This window comes from Pongo pygmaeus, chromosome 18, assembly GCF_028885625.2.
Source record: "Pongo pygmaeus isolate AG05252 chromosome 18, NHGRI_mPonPyg2-v2.0_pri, whole genome shotgun sequence".
NCBI classification, from domain to species: Eukaryota; Metazoa; Chordata; class Mammalia; order Primates; family Hominidae; genus Pongo; species Pongo pygmaeus.
The window spans coordinates 15,950,876-15,966,668 of NC_072391.2; the positions used below are offsets into that span (position 1 = coordinate 15,950,876).

The 15,793-nt window shown below is 41.8% G+C and overlaps 1 non-coding gene across 1 annotated transcript; it reads left to right on the top strand.

The window, feature by feature from the left end:
• Positions 1 to 1,593: 1,593 nt before the first annotated feature.
• LOC129016403 (small nucleolar RNA SNORA27) lies at positions 1,594 to 1,717 on the top strand. Its single transcript, XR_008494805.1, has one exon. It is a non-coding gene; the product is annotated as a small nucleolar RNA SNORA27 (small nucleolar RNA).
• The last annotated feature ends 14,076 nt before the right edge of the window (positions 1,718 to 15,793 follow it).

Here is a 15,793-nt window from a genome sequence, read left to right on the forward strand (position 1 = left end):
TTGTTCCAGGAGTGTTTATCTATTGCCCCCTGACGCTAAGAATGGAAATGTGTTAAAAATTTCTTATCCATACTTTTCTCACTTGTGGTATGGATGATGGCACACAAGTTTTGAAGACTCAATGAGATAAAATAAGTAAATAAATTATACAGGTGCTGGCACCTAGCAAGAGTACTTAATAAATGCTAATTAACAAAATAAAAGCAAGGACAAATGAGCCTCTTTGAGCCTTGGGCTCCTTATTTATAAGACAGCATTGACATCTTTCTCATATATGTTGGTTGGACTTAAAAAGGTGAAGTATTGGCTGGGTGCGATGGTTCATGCCTGTAATCCCAGCATTTTGAGAGGCTGAGGTAGGCGGATCACCTGAGGTCAGGAGTTCAAGACAACCTTGCCAACATGGCGAAAACCTGTCTCTAATAAAAACACAAAATTAGCCAGGCGTGGTGGCAGGCGAGGCAGGAGAATCGCTTGAACTGGGGAGGTGGAGGTTGCAGTGAGCCAAGATCATGCCACTGCACTCCAGCCTGGGTGACAGAGTGAAACTCCGTCTAAAAAAAAAAATGAAGCATTTTAAGTGCTTGCCTGGCACACAAATTTTGGTTTCTTCAGCCTTCCTCTTCTGGGATGTAAATGTGGCAGCATCAGAATGAACTGGTTCTTTTCTTCCCTCTGGTCCAACAGCATCCTCATTCTCTTTCTGAGAATAAGGCAAGATGTGAGTTCTGTACAGGATGTGAGGTGTGAAGCTCTTTGCCAAATACGTAATCACGTTGTCTTGGTTAATCTTGTCTTCAGTTGAAGAACGAGAGGCAATAAGTACTTCCTGATTTTCCAGAAAAGTAACTCCTCAGACCTGTTGTATTCCTACCGTCCCCAGAAAGTCGATCACTTGGCGGATGCTTCCGGATGAACTACTCCTCCAACTCTGGGACTTTACATTCTCCGCTTTTCAATCACTGTTTTGCTAAAATTTCATATAAGCGTTGACTAAGATGTTGAGGGCAAGATGATTTAAAAGAAAAAAACAGGCTGGCGCAGTGGCTCACCCCTGTAATCCCAGCACTTTGGGAGGCTAACGCGGGAGGATCACTTGAGGTCAGGAGTTTGAGACCAGCTGGGCCAGCATGGTGAAACCCCATCTCTACTAAAAATACAAAAACTAACTGGGCATAGTAGTGGGCACCTGTAGTCCCAGCGACTCAGGAGACTGAGGCATGAAAATCACTTGAACCTGGGAGGTGGGGGTTGCAGTGACCAAGGATCACGCGACTTGCACTCCAGCCTGGGAGACGGAGCGAGATCCTGTCTCAAAAAAAATAAATAAATAAATAAAAAAGATTCCCCATTGAGACATTGAGACATATGAAAAACTAACACACAGTTTATCTGGGTTACTATCATCTTTGTTAGCACATAAGCTATGCAGGTATATAAGATGTATCTCAATTCTACAATTACATCATTGAAGGAAAATCTAGACATTTTTCATGGCACATGAATTGAAAGTGATTTCAAAATAGTTTTGTCAGGGAAAACATTACTTCTGGTTTACTTACATATATTTTACTGTGTATTAAAATCTGGTAGAACCCCCTTTTCACTTTGCCAATTGGACTTATGTCTTTATTGATCATTCAAGTGAGCAAAGGAAATACGCTTTAAAAACTCAGGCAAACGGTGTTTGTCTTGTATCCCATCAGAGGAAACAAATTGAAGTAGAAAAAAAAAAAAGCCTGGTAGAAAATTATTAACTCTAAATGTGGAATAATATTGAATTAACTGAGAAAAAATATATATATATAACAGCTAAAGGAAATATTTTGCTATGAATGATTAATGTTCCATAGCAAAGTTAGCGGAATCATGAATCTAAATCTAATACTTTTAAGAATTAACCTCACTTTACCTCTAATAAGCTTTGTGGTCTGTGGCTTATTATTATGTTTTGTTATTTGTTAGTTATTATTAGTTATTATTTTGTTACTAGTTGACAGTAATAATGATATATATTTATGGGATATAGTGTGATGTTTCAATATATATATGCATTGTGTAAAAATTAAATCAGGGTATTTACCATGTTGATCACCTCATACATTTATCATTTCTTTGTGGTGAGTACATTCAAAATTCTCTCTTCTAGCTATTTCAAAATAAATAATACAATATTGTTGGCCAAGCACAGTGGCTCACACCTGTAATCCCAGCACTTTGGGAGGCTGAGCTGGGCAGACCACCCAAGCTCAGGAGTTTGAAAGCAGCCTGGCCAACTGGCAAAACCCCAGCTCTACATTTTTAGTTTCTATTTTTAACAAAACTTAGCTGGATGTGGTGGTATGCACCTGTAATCCCAGCTCAGGGAGGCTGAGGCAGGAGAATCACCGGAACCCGGGAGGCAGAATCACTGGAACCCGGGAGGCAGTGAGCCAAGATCGTGCCACTGCACTCCAGCCTGGGCAACAGAGTGAGACTCCATCTCAAAAAACAACAACAACAACAAAAAACAATATTGTTAACCATAGTCACCCTATTGTGCAGTAGGACACAAGAACTTATTCCTCCTGTCTAACTGCAACTTTGTACCTGTTGACCAATCTCTCCCTATCTCTTCTCCACTAACCTCTGCAGCTTCTGGTAACCACTATTCTACTCTCTATTTCTATGAGATCAACTTCTTTAGATTCCACATAAGAGGGGGATTATGTGGTATTTGTCTTTCTGTTCCTGGCTTATTTCATTTAATATAATGTCCTCCAGGTTCATCCAGGTTGCTGCCAATGACAGAATTTCCTCCTTTTTAATGGCTAAATAGTACTCCATTGCATATATATACCTACATATTATTTATCCATTCATCTGTTAATGGACACTTAGATTGATTTCATACCTTGCCTATTGTGAATAATGCTGCAATAAACATGGGCATGCACATGTCTCTTTGACATATTGATTTCATTTCCCATATTTGTTTCAATCCCAGTAGTGGGATTGCTGGATCATATAGTAGCTCCATTTTTAGTTCTTTGAGGAACCGCCATACTGTTGTCCATAAAGGCTGTACTTATTAACATTCCCACCAACTGTGTACGAGGGTTCCCCTTTCTCCACATCTGTGCCAGCATATGTTATTTTTTGTCTTCTTGATAGTAACCATTCTACCTGGGGTAAGATGATATCTCATTGTAGTTCTGATTTGCATTTCCTTGATGATTAGTGATGTTGAGCATTTTTTCATATACCTGTTGGTCATTTATATGTCTTCTTTGAGAAATGTCTATTCAAGGCTTTTGCTCATTTTTAATTGGATTTTTTGGGGTTTTGTGCTATTACGTTGTTTGAGTTCCTTATACATTCTGGATATTAACCCCTGGTCAGATATATAGTTTGCAAATATTTTCTCCCATTCTGAAGGTTGTCTTTTCACTCTGTTGATTCTTTCCTTTGCTGTGAAGTTTTCTAGCTTTAAACAATCACATTTTTTTTTTTTTTTTTGCTTTTTTTCCCTGTGCTTTTCAGGTCTTATGCAAAAAAAAAAAAAAAAAAAAAAAAAAAAATCCTTGCATGGACCAATGTCAAGAAGCATTTCCCTATGTTTTCTTCTAGTAGTTTTGTCATGTTATTATTTCAGGTCTTAAATGTAAGTCTTTAATTCATTTTGAGTTTATTTTTGTATATGGTGATAGATAGGGATCCAGTTTCATTCTTCTGTGTAGGGAGATCCAGTTTTCCCAGCATTATTTACCAAAGAGACTGTCCTTTCCCCAGCGTAGGTTCTTGGCAAATTTGTCAAAAATCAGCTGGCTATAAGTGTGCAGATTTATTTCTGTGTTCTCTATTCTGTTCCATTGGTCTATGTGCCTATTTGTATGCCAGTACCATGTGTTTTTGGTTACTATAGCTTTGTAATATATTTTGAAGGTAGTGTGATGACTCCAGCTCTGTTCTTTTTGCTCAAGACTCCTTTAGCTATACAGGACCTTCTGTGGTTCCATACAGATTTTAGAATTGTTTTTTCTATTTCTGTGAATAACGTCATTGGTATTTTGATAGGGATTGCATTGAATATGTAAATTGCTTTGGGTAGTATGAACGTTTTAACAATGTTAATTCTTCCAAGCCATGCACATGGGATACCTTCCATTTATTTGTGTCTTCTTCAGTTTATTTCATCAATGTTTTATGTTTCACCTCTTTGATTAGATTTATTCCTAAGCATTTTATTTTGTTGCTATTATAAATGGGATTGGTTTCTTGATTTCTTTTTCAGGTCGTTCACTATTAACAGGCAGAAATGTTAAACCCAAAATTAATAGGAGGAAAGAAATAATAAAGATCAGAACAGAAATAGAGACTTAATGGCCAGACATGGTGGCTCATGCCTATAAATCCCAGCATTTTGGGAGGCCAAGGCAGGTGGGTTGCTTGAGCGCAGGAGTTCAAGACCAGCCCGGGCAATATGAGGAAACCCCATCTCTACTAAAAATACAAAAATTAGTCAGGCATGGTGTGGTCAGGCGTCATGGTGCAGACCTGTAGTTCCAGGTACTCAGGATGCTGAGGCAGGAGGATTTTTTCAACCCAGGAGGCAGAGAATGGAGTGAGCTGATTGTGCCACTGCACTCCAGCCTGGGCAACAGAGCAAGACCCTGTCTCAAAACAAACAAACAACAAGAACAAAAAAGTCAACTCAAGAAGTCTCAAATCTTACCATCTAAATCATCTAAATCAGGCTTGGGTGCAACTCTGGGTATCATGAATGCTGAGGCAAAAATTCTCTTCATCTGTGGAAATGTGAAAGTATAAAACAAGTTATCTGCTTCCAAAATGCAATGATGGGACAAATATAGGACAGGCATTCCCATTCCCATAGAGAGAAAATGGAAAGAATAAGGGGGTCACTTGTCCCAAGTGAGTTCAAAACTCGGCAAGACAAGGCCAGGCACGGTGGCTCACGCCTGTAATCCCAGCACTTTGGGAGGCCAAGGTGGGTGGATCACCTGAGGTCAGGAGTTCAAGACCAGCCTGATCAATATGGCAAAACCCCATCTCCACTAAAAATACAAAAATTAGCCAGACATGGTGGTGGATGACTGTAATCTCAGCTACTTGGGAGGCTGAAGCAGGAGAATCACGTGAACCTGGAAGGCAGTGCAGTTGCAGTGAGCCAAGATCACACCCCTGCACTCCAGCCTGGGAGACAGAGCAAGACTCTGTCTAAAAAAGTAAAAAACCTCAGCAAGACAAATTTCTTTGGGTCTCAAGGCCTGAAAATAATCCTCAACAGGCTGATGCTCTGCCTTCTGAGCCTACAGAAGCCCTGTCAGTTTTAGGGATGTCCTCAGAGTCATTCTTACTTTTTCTTGAAGGAAACACATGTTTGAAGCTCAGTACCTCTATGAGTTCACATCCTGCCTGTGACATTTTGGAAGTCCAACAGCTTCTCTTCATTTAATTCTGCTTCTGTCTCTTTCAGTTCAGGGTGACAGTGCTTCTGCTGATATAACATTCTCAAAACTTTGTGTGTCTCCTGTGCAACTCACAGAGTCCACACCATCAGGTAAGAGGGTTCTCCACAGCTCTTTCCTGGATAACCTCATCTCTATTCCTGGCTTCTGCTGGGATGGCTGATTGTTTCCATTAGCCAAATATTCAATAACCTCATCTCTATTCCTGGCTTCTGCTGGGATGGCTGATTGTTTCCATTAGCCAAATATTCAATCTCTTTAGAAACAAGAGACAGCAGTCAGAAACAAAAAGATTAGGCCAGGCGTGGTGGCTCACACCTGTAATTCCAGCACTTTGGGAGGGTGAGGTGGGTGGATCAATTGAGGTCATGAGCTCAAGACCAGCCTGGGCAACGTGGTGAAACTCCATCTCTACTAAGAAATATGAAAATTGACTGGGTGTGTTGGCATGTGCCTACAGTCCCAGCTACACTGGAGGCTGAGGCACGAGAATTGCTTGAACCTGGGAGGCAGAGGTTGCAGTCAGCCAAGATCCCACCACTGCACCCCAGCCTGGGTGACAGAGAGAGACCCTATCTCGAAAAAAAAATTCAACCTCTTTAGCAAACGGTTTTCCAGCCACTCTATGGGAATTCTCTCCAGAGTGTGTTTAGCATATTTTGAAATACAGATAGACTGGGATTATTTCAAATCACCAAGTCCTGGCTTCTTCTTGCTTAATAGTTCTTTCCTTGATTTAACTCTTTCCTCTTGCATTTTACTATAAATGCAAGGAGAAATCAGGCCACACCTTCAACACTTGGCTTGGAAATCTCCTCTGCTAAATATGCAAGTTCGCTGCTTACAAGTTCTACTTTCCACAAAATAACAGAACACAATTCAGCCAAGTTTCCTGGCACTTTATAACAAGAATCACCTTTTCTACAGTGTGCAATAATTTTTTTGGTTTCCTCATTTCCTTTTTTTATTTTTACTTTTTTTTTGTTTTTTTTTTGTTTCCTCATTTCCTTCTGAGGCCTCAACAGAAGCACCTTTCATTATCATATTTCTACAATAGACTGTGACAATATATGTATTCTCTAAAACAATAGCAGTTTTAATTACCAGCCTCTTCCCTTCCTTTTGAGTTCTCATCAGTATATCTCCCTTAATGTCCATATTTCTACCAATAATCCCTTCAAGGCAATCTAGCCTTCTTCTGTCATTGCCTCAGAATTCTTTCAGCCTCTACCCACTAGCCAATTTAAAAACCACTTCCACATTTTTAGGTTTTTCTTTTTTTTTTTTTTTTTTTTTTTTGAGACAGAGTCAACCTCTGTCAACCAGGCTGGAGTGCAGTGGTGCAGTCTCAACTCACTACAGCCTCTGCCTACCAGGTTCAAGCAATTCTCATGCCTCAACCTTCCAAGTAGCCATGACTACAGGCACATGCCACCATACCTGGCTAATTTTTGTATTTTTAGTAGGAACAGTGTTTCACCATATTGGCCAGGCTGGTCTTGAACTTCTGATCTCAAGTGATCTGCCCGCCTTGGCCGCCGAAAGTGCTGGGACTACAGGCATGAAACACTGTGCCCAGCCAATTTGTAGGTATTTTTTATAGCAGCATTCCACTTCCCAGTACCAAAATCTGTATTAGATTCCTAGAATTGCCATAAGGAAATATCACAGACTGGCTGTCTTAAAATAATGGAAATTTGTTCTCTTATAATTCTGGAGGCTAGAAGTCTAAAATCAGGGTGTTAGTAGGGTTATGCTCCATCTGAAGTTTCTAGAAAATAATTCTTTCTTGCCTCTTCTAGCTTCTAGTTGCAACTGGCAATTCTTGGCATTACTTGGTTGGTGGCAGTATAACTCCAATCTCTGCCTCCAATTTTTTTTTTTTAATGTTTTCCTCTGTCACCCAGGCTGGAGTACAATGGTGTGATTTCAGCTCACTGGAGCACAATGGTGTGACCTCAGCTCACTGGAGCTGCAGCCTGTGCCTTCCAGGTTCAAGTGATTCTTGTGCCTCAGCCTCCTGAGTAGCTGGGATTACAGGCATGCACCACCATGCTCAGCTAATGTTTGTATTTTTAGTAGAGACAGAGTTTTGCCATGATGACCAGGCTGGTCTCCAACTCCTGACCTCATGTGATCTGCCCATCTTGGCCTTCCAAAGTGCTGGGATTACAGGCGTGAGCCACCGTGCCTGGCCTCTGCCTCCATCTTTACATGTCTCCTTTCCTGAGTATCTTGTCCTTGTCTCTATCTCCAAATCACCCTCTTCTTTCTTTTATAAAGACACCAGTCAGTGGAGTAGGGTCCCTGCAAGCATGTGTGACTTCATCTTAATTTGATTGATTACATCTGCAAAGACCTTTTTCACAAATATGGTCACAATCACAGATACCAGGGGTTAGAACTTGAACATATCATTTTAAGGGACACAATTCAACCCATTACGATGACAATGATAATGACTGATTTGTTGGTGATAATGATGAAGATGATGGAAAAAGAGGGAGAATAAGAGAAAGAAGATGATAAAGATAAATAAATAATTTTTGAGCACTTATTAAGTGACATGTAGTATGCAAAGTGCCTTACCTGAATCATTTCATAAAATCTACCTAAAACCCCTATGAGAAACATACCGTAATCACCTTATCTTCACTTTTCAATCAAAAAGACTTAGACTATGAGAGGGTTAAGACCGTTACTCAAGGTCTCTCTACTGGCAAAGTAAATCTGAGATTCCCTGCATTTCTGTTGGAATCCTGAGCCTAGGCTCCTAACCACAATGCTCTCCTGCCTCTAATGATACTATGTCCTATTCTTTAGGGGCCCAAAGCCAGATAAATGAATATACTTAGGTTTTTACCTGCAGAAAAAGTACACCAATTTTTGCCCAAAGTGAGCGATACACATGTTGATTTTAGGTGGTACATAGATGCAGGTCACACAGGGAAGATAACACTCCCCTCCATGATTTATTTATCTATTTATTTATTTATTTATTTATTTATTTATTTATTGAGAAGGAGACTTGCTGTCTTGCCCAGGCTGGAGTGCAGTGGCACAATCTTGGCTCACTGCAACCTCCACGAACCAGGTTCAAGCAATTATCCTGCCTCAGCCTCCCGAGGAGCTGGGATTACAGGCACCCACCAACACACCCAGCTAGTTTTTGTATTTTTAGTGGAGATGGTGTTTCACCATGTTGTCCAGGTTGGTCTTGAACTCCTGACCTCAAGTGATCCACCCGCCTCAACCTCCCAAAGCTCTGGGATTACAGGCATGAGCCACCGCGCCCAGTGAAATTGTTTTTTTAATTTGAAATAATGCAGACCTATAGGATGTTCCCACAAAAATAACATGGAAAGTACTGCATGGTGACATCTTATATAACTTTAGTGCTATATCAAAATCAAGAAATAGGCATTGGTACAATATTGTTAACTAGGCTACAGACTTCATTCAGATTTCACCAGTTTTTACATGTATTTGTGTGTGTGTGTGTGTGTGTGTGTGTGTGTGTGTAGTTCCATGCAATTTTTTGTGCATACGTCTGTACAACCACCAGCATAATCCTGATACAGAACCCATCACCACAAAGGAGGTCCTGGCAGTATTCCCTTTTCAATATACTTCATTGCTTTAAGGAGAAAGCCTTGGTTTGCATTTACTGTTTCTTTACCACCTAACACTTTCACTCTCCTTTTGATCAAAGAGATCTCAAATCTCAGTCTCAAGGTCCTTAGCAAAGACCAGAAGCTACCTAACAGGTATTGATACTGTTTTGTTCCCCCTCTAATTTTACACATGTCTATTTGTGGCACGAGATACTAGTTTACCAGAATTGTGAGCAGTGAAGATTTTTCACATTTTTTTATTTTTTATTTTTATTTATTTATTTATTTATCTATTTATTGAGACAGAGTTTCACTCTTGTCACCCAGGCTGGAGTGCAGTGGTGCGATCTCGGCTCACTGTAACCTCCGTCTCCCAGGTTCAAGTGATTCTCCTGCCTTAGCCTCCCAAGTAGCTGGGATTACAGGCACTCACCATTACGCCCAGCTGATTTTTGTATCTTTAGTAGAGACGGGGTTTCACCATGTTGGCCAGGCTGGTCTCGAATTCCTGACCTCAGATGATTCACCCTGCTTGGCCTCCCAAGGTGCTGGGATTACAGGCGTGAGCCACCGCGCCTGGCCTGTTTTTCACTTTTAAGCCAAGGTATTTGAGTAACAAAAGTGAATCACAGAAAACTAGAAAGTAAATAATAACACAGGAGGCAGGCAGGTAGGGCAAAAAATTAGGGAAGATGGCATGCAAATGCTGAAATTTGCCAAACACTGGGTGAAGAAAGAATTTGGAACCTAATTCGTGTTCAGAGGTGTTTTATGGCATCCACCAGAAAGAAGGACATGTGGGCATGCTCCCTGGAAATGCATTTCATTTCCCACTAAAACTGGAAATTAGAGTGCATTTGTATTTCTTTATTTCAAGGCCTTTCCATTAAAGGAGATTTCAATTTGGCTGGTCACTCACAACAGTGACTCATCTCGCCAGCCTTTGTATTCTTCATGTTATTAAACATTGCTGGTGCAGGGGCGGTGGCACGCCAGGGCTCAGACAAGGCAGTAGCTCCCTTCAGAAGGTCTGACAGGCGGCTCCCGCACTGCAAGGCGGTGATGTCACCCAAGGGCAGGTCTGCACTTTTCTCCAATGAGCAGGGAGGGAAATGAGGAGAGAACTCATGGAATCGGTCCCCAGAAGAACCCAGTGTGCACTGAAGCTCACACTGCAGAGATGATGCTGAAAGGCAATAAACGCAAAGCGCTAATAGAGATGGCTCAACTAAGTGTTTAACTCATTATTTCAGCTTTCGGGTCTCTAATTGTTTCAGTAATTCAAAGGATATAGTATAGAGCTTTTGGATCTATTGTTTAAACCCACACTAAGTGAGTCAAAAAATCAATTAATTTGTAAAACCTTACAGCTGGAAATAATATGAAGTCCACCGTCTTCCAGGCAACAAATTTTTCAAGGTGATTTGGCTTATGGTCTTTGGAGTTTCACTTTGTGTGTGAAATAATAGAGTTCATTTTTTTGCTTACATCACTCATGCACTTCATTTATTCAATAATATTTATTGAGCCTCTACAATAATGAGAAACAGTACTGAGCACTAGAGATACATAGGGACTAGGCCAGGCACAGTGGCTCATGCCTGTAATCCCTGCACTTTCCACCAAGGTAGAAAGATCGCTTGAGGCCAGGAGTTTGAGACCAGCCTAGGCTGGTCTCAACATAGTGAGACCCTGTCTTTAAAAAAATAAATAAATTTTAAAAACTAGCCGGGACTGGGCACGGTGGCTTATGCCCGTAATCCCAGCACTTTGGGAGGCTGAAGTGGGCAGATCACCTGAGGTCAGGAGTTCGAGACAAGCCTGGCCAAAATGCGGAAACCCCGTCTCTAATAAAAATACAAAAGTTAGCCAGGAGTGGTGGCCCACACCTATAGTCCTGGCTACTCAGGAGGCTGAGGCAGGAGGATCACTTGAGCCTGGGAGATTGAGGCTGCAGTGAGCTGTGATCTCACCACTGCACTCCAGCCTGGGCTACAAAGTGAGACCCTGTCTCAAAAAAAAAGAAACAAAAAAAAAAGGTCAGGCGCGGTGGCTTATGCCTGTAATCCCAGCACTTTGTGAGACCAAGGCAGGTGGATCACTTCAGGTCAGGAGTTTGAGGCCAGCCTGGGCAACATGGTGAAACCCCATCTCTACTAAAAATACAAAAATTAGCCAGACATGGTGATGCACATCTGTGATCCCAGCTACTCAGGAGGCTGAGGCATGAGAATCACTTGAGCCTAGGAGGTGGAGGTTGCAGTGAGCCGAGATCCCACCACTGCTCTCCAGCCTGGGCTACAGAAAAAGACCCTGTCTCAAAAAAAGAAAGAAAGAAAGAAAGAAAAGAAAGAAAGGAAGGAAGGAGGGAAGGAAGGAAGGAAGGAAGGAAGGAAGGAAGGAAGGAAGGCAAGCAAGCAAGCAAGCTATAGGGATTGAGCAAATACAATTTCTTATCTTCTTGGAGCTTACATTTCATAGAGGAGGCAGAAAATAAGCGGATAAACATAGGTCATGCCACATAGTGATGTGTGCCATAGAAACAAACAAATACATATACATACATAGTAGAAGAGTACGGGAGAAAAATGAGAGCCCTCTTCTCACTCAGAGGATAGTCTAAGTGATGAATCAGTAAACATTTATTGAACACCTACTATGCACTAGGCATTCTGTTGGTGGGGAAGAAGGAACAGGTGAAATCAAAAGAATTGGTGAGCACACACACCTTATGGACAAGACAGAAACAGCAATAATAATTACTATACAGGATCAGGTGTAACATTTTCCCCGATATTCCTCCAAGACAGGTGTTGTTATTCCCAGGGACTGGGAAAATTTAAATTACTTTTCACAGTGGAAAAATGCCAGCACCAAGATTCTAGCTCAGATCTGTTTGGTTCTGAAATGCTTTCATTCATGCCATACTCCCTTCTCTGTACAGATGGAATTGGAGAAGAAAATGGTGAATTCAATTCCCTTGGTGTTACAGCTAGGTACGATGCTGTGAAAAGATCATCAGTTGCCAAATATAAATGAAAACAAAAGGTCCTCCTAACCAGGCTTTATCATTTTGCTAATGAATTAGAAGGTATTTGAGGACCTTATAGATCTTGGGTTCATCATTCTGAATATCAATTATTATTAGTTATTGATACTTTGAAGTATTGACCAAAAATAAATGGTTAATATACTTCTGAGGTCGGGTGCAGTGGCTCATGCCTGTAACCCCAGCACTTTGGGAAGCCAAGGTAGGTGGGATCATCCAAGGTCAGGAGTTCAAGACCAGCCTGGCCAACGTGGCGAAACCCCGTCTTTACTAAAAATACAAAAAAAAAAAAAAATAGCCAGATGTGGTGGTGGGCACCTATAATCCCAGCTACTCAGGAGGCTGAGGCAAGAGAATCATTTGAATCTGGGAGGCAGAGGTTGCAATGAGCCAATATCATGCCACTGCATTCCAGCCTGGGCAACAAGAGGGAAACTCCATCTCAAAATAAAATAAAATAAAATTCACAGCTTGTCTCAAGCACTGTGCGATGTGGGCAACGGCTGCTCTGTCCCACATGCAAACTGTCCAGCAGGTTAAGACAGCTACAGCCTATATCATTTCAGGGGAACCCTGAGTGGGTTAGAAAATCTGACAAGATGTTGCCCCTTGCATCTTTTTTATTTTTTAGTTCCCTCTCCAAAGAGGAAGACCAGACAATTTAGTGGTTACGCTTCTGCTATAACAAAAGTCTGTCTACTATTCTGCGCCGAAGGGAAAGACGGAGTACAGATGGGAAAACTACTATCTACTAAGCAGGTTAGAGAGAGTAGGGTGCAATGCACAAAACACAGGATCTTTTTTGTGGGTGTCACAGTCTGTCCCTACGTTGTCATTGGAGGGGAGGCGGAAATGTGGTACAAATTCAGGCATATGGTAGGCGGGTTCATAGGAAGATGAAGGGAGAAGATAAAGAAGACAAAACCATTTTCTTTGAGAGTAGAACAGACAGGGTCTTGCTCTGTCACCCAAGCTGCAGTGCAGTGGCATAATCCTAGCTCACTGCAGCCTCAAAGTCCTGGGCTCAAGCAATCCTCCTCCCTCAGCCTCCCAAGTAGCTAGGAGTAGATGTGCGCACCACTACATTTGGCTAATTTTTAAAAAATTTTTACTAGTTTCTTAGACATGGAGTTCTCCCTATGGTGACCAGAATGGTCTTGAACTCCTGGCCTCAAGTGATCCTCCTACCTCAGCCTCCCAAAGTACTGGGATTACAGGTGTGAGTCACCATGCCCAGCTGACTGTTTTCTTTATCTCTTCTTTCTTCTCCTCCATATTTCTTTAAACTTTGCAAGTCTTCCACAATGACTAAGGGTTGCTACTAAAAAAAGAAAAATACAAACTAAAAAGAAGGCTAATCTCCTTCTTTTTTGACATTAAAGATGGCCAAGGCTGGGTGCGGTGGCTCACACCTGTAATCCCAGCATTTTGGGAGGCGGAGGCAGGTGGATCACAGGAGGTCAGGAGTTCAACACCAGCCTGGCCAACATGGTGAAACCCTGTCTCTACTAAAAATACAGAAAAAAAAAAATTAGCTGGGCATGGTGGTACATGTCTGTAATCCTAGCTACTCAGGAGGATGAGGCAGGAGAATCACTTGAACCCGGGAGGCGGAGGTTGCAGTGAGCTGAAAGCACACCAATGCACACTTCAGCCTGGGCGACAGAGCAAGACTCTATCTGAAAAAAAAAAAAAAAGGCCTATCAACTTTACTCTTAAAACATGAGTAAACTAATTTGTCAATAATCGTACCTTTTCAGGAAAATATATCATTAATAATTGGATATTTCAGCCAGGCACAGTGGCTCACGCCTGTAATCCCAGCAGTTTGGGAGGATGAGGTGGGCAGATCACCTGAGATTAGGAGTTCGAGACCAGCCTGGCCAACACGGCAAAACCCCATCTCTACCAAAAATACAAAAATTAGCTAGGCGTGGTAGTGGGTGCCTATAATCCCAGCTACTTGGGAGGCTGAGGCAGGAGAATCACTCGAACCCAGGAGGTAGAGGTTTCAGAGAGCCAAGACTGCACCACTGCACTCCAGCCTGGGCAACAGAGTGAGATTCTGTCTCAAAAAAAAAAAAAGAAAAGAAAAAAGAAAAAAAAATGGAAAATCAAAATGACAAAACATAGTAATATTATAGCTAGCGTTTCTTGGGCACTAGCTCTGCATGAAGTGCCCGTTCCAAAGGAGTTCTCCACCTTGGAACCATTGGTATTTCGGGCCAGATAATGCTGAGTTGTAGGGGGCTGCCATGTGCATTATAGGATGTTCAGCAGCATCCCTGGCCTCTACCCGCTAGGTGCCAGTAGCACCACCACCACCACCTCCCCTCAGTATGACAGCCAGGATGTCTTCAAACACTGCCAACTATTTCTGGGTGACACTTGAGAACCACTTCCATGCAATTTTTCACGGCATCGTTCACGGCAAAGGCAATATTGTGATACCCATTTTACAGATAGGGAAACTGAGTCTCAGAGCGATATCTTACTGTTAGTCACAGAGCTAATAAGTGGAAGAATGAGAACTCAAATCCAACTTTTCATAACTCCATGTGATATTATAATTATGGTAACTACCAATGAGTAAGCATTTATCCATACCTTCAGGCACCGTGCTAAGTAAGTGCTTTATGTGTATACCCTCATAGAATCCTCACATCAACTGTAAGAAGTGGATACACTCATATTTTTTTGACTAAAATAGATCCTTGTTTGCAAATGGCCTTGATGAAAACTCATTATTCCTGCTCTTTTTGTAAGAGCAAACTGAGGCTCAGCAAGGTTATATAACTTGGCCAAGGTCGTACAGCTGAAAAGCTGTAAGCCTGAATTGGAATATAGCTCTCTCTGACTCCACAGCCTATGGTCTTCGCCAACACAAATACCCACAAAGCCTGAGTGAGGTCTCATTATCCTGCACTCTTTGCCAATGGAGGATGGGAGAAAATAGGAAACTCTGATTTACTCATACAATTACAAGTAAGGGGCCAGGCGTGGTGGTGGCTCACACTTGTAATCCCAGCACTTAGGGAGACCGAGGCAGGCGGATCACCTGAGGTCAGGAGTTCGACCTCCTGGCCAACATGGTGAAACCCCATCTCTACTAATAATAAAAAATTAGCCGGGTCTGGTGGTGCATGCCTGTAATCCCAGCTACTTGGGAGGCTGAGGCAGGAGAATCGCTGTAACCTGGGAGGCAGAGGTTGCAGCGAGCTGAGATCATGCCACTGCACTCCAGCCTGGGCGACGAGCGAGAATCCATCTCAAAAAAAAAAAACAAGTAAGGTCTGCTGTAATTGAGCTCAGTGGTCACTCATTCATTCATTCATCACTCATTGCATATGCAGTATTGCATAGTCCAAAGAGCATGGTCTCAAATCCTGCTCTACTAATTACTAGCTGTGTGGCCTTGGGCAAATTACTTAAGTTCTCTGAGCCACAAGCTTCATTTTCCTTACCTGTAAAATTAGATGATTACCTAGGTTTTAGGATTATTATGAAAACAGCATGAAATAATGCATGGAAAGTGTGTAGCCTAGAATGACTACACAGTAAGTGATCATTAACAATTTTTAATAAATTTTGTTGTTGTTACTTCGCAGAAGGAATTGAGCTGGTATGTTCTGAATGCATGCAAAGTTGAATAATATAAA